This window comes from Helianthus annuus, chromosome 11 (assembly GCF_002127325.2).
Source record: "Helianthus annuus cultivar XRQ/B chromosome 11, HanXRQr2.0-SUNRISE, whole genome shotgun sequence".
In the NCBI taxonomy this organism is placed as follows: domain Eukaryota; kingdom Viridiplantae; phylum Streptophyta; class Magnoliopsida; order Asterales; family Asteraceae; genus Helianthus; species Helianthus annuus.
This window is the reverse complement of record NC_035443.2, coordinates 185,478,209-185,482,250: the sequence shown is the minus strand read 5'-3', so window position 1 is coordinate 185,482,250 and position 4,042 is coordinate 185,478,209. Positions and strand designations below refer to the sequence as shown.

Below are 4,042 nucleotides of genomic sequence, written 5' to 3'. Positions count from 1 at the left end.
GCCATCAACACCAAAATGCCATATTTTTTTTTCATTGTACTATTATAAGGCTACGCAGTATGAGGCGTCACGCCACCCCCATGCCACCTCAGCCGAAAAAGGCTAATAGTACTCGTGACCATACCACTAGTGCTTTCATGGGGGCTAGACGTGGCAAAATCAACACATACATTCAACTTTAGGTTATGATGAGTATTATTTTTTTGTAGTAGATGGGTTAATTTGGGTTAACAAGAATTGTTAAGAGAGTCAAGATTGATAACTTTAAAAAATAAAAAAATAACATCGTGGGTCAGAATTGGATTTCCCTGGGTAAACCTCCTTTTTCTTCTCATCTCCCACGCCCAATTCACCACCATCCAACAACCTCCATACCACCATACTCCGACCATCAACCACTACTTCTGCTCACGACCATCGCCGCCAGCCCGCCGCCTTCGTTTCAGTCCAACTAAATAACCAAATTAGACTGCATTCGGTCGAGCCTAACAATAACTTCTGCAGCGATTTAGGTTATCACTTGATCGTATCTCACTGCAGCGATTGTTACGATGATCGGTTGTTCTCTTGAGGTATATTGTGTTAATTTCTATTATTTTGTGGATTTTTTTGGATTATTGATATGATTGCACGATGAATGTTAATTTATTAGGTGATTTAGGTTTCAAATGTTTGTTTATTCGTTTAATTTTATGTGGATTGTGAGATGAATGTTATATTTGTCAGATTTTGTGATTTAGTTATGTAATTGTTGCAGAGATTGAAATTATATGGTTGTTTGATTTGTGAAGTAGGAAATTTAAGTTTTCTGGTTGCTATTGTGTATTGAGACATACAGGAATTTAAGTTTATTAGGTTTAGAGTGTTTGTTTATTTGTTTAATTTTATGTGGATTATGAGATGGATGTTGTTTTATCAGATGATTTGATTCTGTAAATGTTACAAAGGTTAAAATTCTGGGGTTATTTGATTTATTAAGTAGGAAAATTAATTTTTCTGGTTAATATTGTGCATTGAGACGTACGGAAATTTAAGCTTATTAGAATTTAAAGTATTTGTTTACTTTTTAATGAATGTTATTTTATCAGATTAGGTGTCTAGGTGATTTGATTCTGTAAATGTTACAAAGGTTCAATTCTAAGGTTGTTTGATTTATTAAGTAGGACAAAATAAGTTTTCGGGTTGATAATGTGCATTGCGCTACATAATTTTAGTTAGATAGAAAGCTAGAGGGGATTATTTCACAAATAGGGTGGAGATACAATAGGAAGTTTATTTGGCTAGGAAGGATAGGAAGTGATCTTGACCATTCATTAAGTTAATCAAGGGCTAAGATTAAATCAGGGAAATTGAAAAGAATAAAAGAGGCGCGTGAGTTTGTTCAAGGGCATTCTAGTCAATCCAAGCCAATAGTTTCTCTCTCCTCCAATTCCCCCCCATTTTTTAAACGTTAATAACTCTTTCATACGACATTATTTTTTTATAAAAATTGCACCAAAAAAACGAGCGTTTTTTTTTCTTTAAAACGAGTATACTATTGCTATATTTAAAAAAAAAAAATTAAAACCCAGTTGCGTAAAACGCAATAGAAAAACCACCAGTTACGTAAAACGCAATGAAAAAAAAAACCTAAAAAATGACATTTTTCTAAAACGCAATGCACCAAAAACACAAAGAAATGACTTATTTGTAAAACGCAATGGCCAGAAAACACACAGAAATGTCTTATTTGTAAAACGCAATGGCCAGAAAACACATAAAAATGTGTTCTACCTAAAACGCAATGCACCAAAAACACAAAGAAATGACTTATTTGTAAAACGCAATGGCCAGAAAACACACAGAAATGTCTTATTTGTAAAACGCAATGGCCAGAAAACACATAAAAATGTGTTCTACCTAAAACGCAATGCACCAAAAACACAAAGAAATGACTTATTTGTAAAACGCAATGGCCAGAAAACACACAGAAATGTCTTATTTGTAAAACGCAATGGCCAGAAAACACATAAAAATGTGTTCTACCTAAAACGCAATGCACCAAAAACACAAAGAAATGACTTATTTGTAAAACGCAATGGCCAGAAAACACACAGAAATGTCTTATTTGTAAAACGCAATGGCCAGAAAACACATAAAAATGTGTTTTACCTAAAACGCAATGCACCAAAAACACAAAGAAATGTCTTATATGTAAAACGCAATGGCCAGAAAACACTTAAAAATGACTCATTCTAAAACGCAATAGACTGAAAACACCTAAAAAATGTGTCACTGTGAACTGTCTGAATTGTCTACGAATTACTGTCTTCGAAATGAGCCAATTTATGGAAAATTAATTTTTCTGATGCGTTTTTAGTACAGCAATTTAATCGAAAAAAAAAAATTTTCTGATGCGTTTTTAGTGCAGCTCAACCCCAGCCAGGGGCTCTGCCCCTTGGACCCCGCCAGGGGCTGCCGCCCCTGGGACCCCGCTACCGGGGGCTGCCGCCCCCGGACCCCCGCAAAGATTGTAAAACGCAATGACTAAATCAAAAACCCAGATCATGAAAATGAAATTAAAGAATTTCTTACATGGATCGAAGCCGATTTCTTCATCAATTGACAAATTTTGAATGATAGAAACACTTATCAACGCTCGAATCGAACGAATCGAGTGATTATCTCCAAAATCACCGGAAAAAACGAGATTTTTTTATGAAATTAAACTGGGTTTTCTTCAAAAAAAGCTAAAGAACACGTTGATCGGGTTCTGAATCATTGATTGGTGATGAAAATCGCACTATAATGTAGTGATTATTGAGATAGAAAGTGAAGAAATAGTTGAAGATGGTGGGTTTTGAAAATGGTGGGTTTTTGAATTTACTGGGTTTTTAAAAAGGAAGAAGAAGGAGTTGGATTGACTAAAATACCCTTTCTCTTTATTTTAAAATTTGCCACATGTCATAATCCTATGGCTTCCTATCCTTCCTAGCGAAAATTAACTTCCTATTTGATCTTTTCCCTTCACAAATATTGCTGCTTGTTTATTTAGAAATTAGATAAAAAGATTATGTCTATCTCCAGTGATTTCTTGGTGTTTAATGGCTTAAGAACTTAATTTACACGAATAACTAACTGATAAAAAGGCGGTTTTTTATTTTTTTATTTTTTTATTTTTGATTTTTTTTATTTTTTAATTGTTTTTGATATTTTTTATTTATATATATTTTTAGTCTATCATGCCCAAATCCAAATTGACAAAAACACATCTTGACCTAAACTCATCCTAACCCATTTCTTAATAAACTCATCCAAACCCAAACTCATCCTAACCCATACCCATCCTAACCCATTACCCAAACGTGTCCAACCCACCCATTTTGCCACCACTAATGGGGGCGATATTGGTGGTATGTGGTTAGAATAGCGTGCAATAATGAGGTTGTGTTTATGTTAGAAGCTGGAGAGTATTAATGAAAGGGGGGGGGGATTGATGAAAACGGAGCTTTATCTCGTAGCTTGGATGTTAAAGAGGGACTCTATTGGTGATGTGGCACTAAGGTTGCACGATGGAGCTGTAGGGGCTCCAACCATACCCTGCAGCCTAAATGGACAAAGTCTCAAATATTGATCAGTCCATTGTTATTTTTTTAATGTGAAACCGCTTACAAGTCCATATGTTTATTATGATTTACGATGAGACTTTTATCTTCAATGTTATGTGTGTAGTAGATTAAGGTCATAATCCATAATTATTTTATACTTTAGTGATGCTTACGTTTTGGCTGTTTTCCTTCCTTTGGTTTATGAAGTGATTATGGTAAGTGGGCCTCCTATAATTTTATTTGGAGAGTACCTACTCAGGCTGGCTAATATATAAACGTGGATATGTAATAACCATTGTTGTAAAAGTCGGATTACTCGGCCGAGTACTCGGCGAGTACTCGGTCCTCGGACCCCCTCCGAGGCGACTTCCTCCTAGGCGGTCTCAATTAGTCGGCCTCGGGATTACCCGGTGCCTAGTCGGCCTAGTCGGACGTAGTCGGCCTAGTCGGTCTAG

General features: G+C 35.7%; 1 long non-coding RNA gene across 1 annotated transcript; it reads left to right on the top strand.

Moving 5' to 3' along the window:
• Positions 1–324: 324 nt before the first annotated feature.
• Positions 325–3,757, top strand: LOC118484330. Its single transcript, XR_004873353.1, has 2 exons — positions 325–572; positions 3,440–3,757. It is a non-coding gene; the product is annotated as an uncharacterized LOC118484330 (long non-coding RNA).
• Positions 3,758–4,042: the final 285 nt, after the last annotated feature.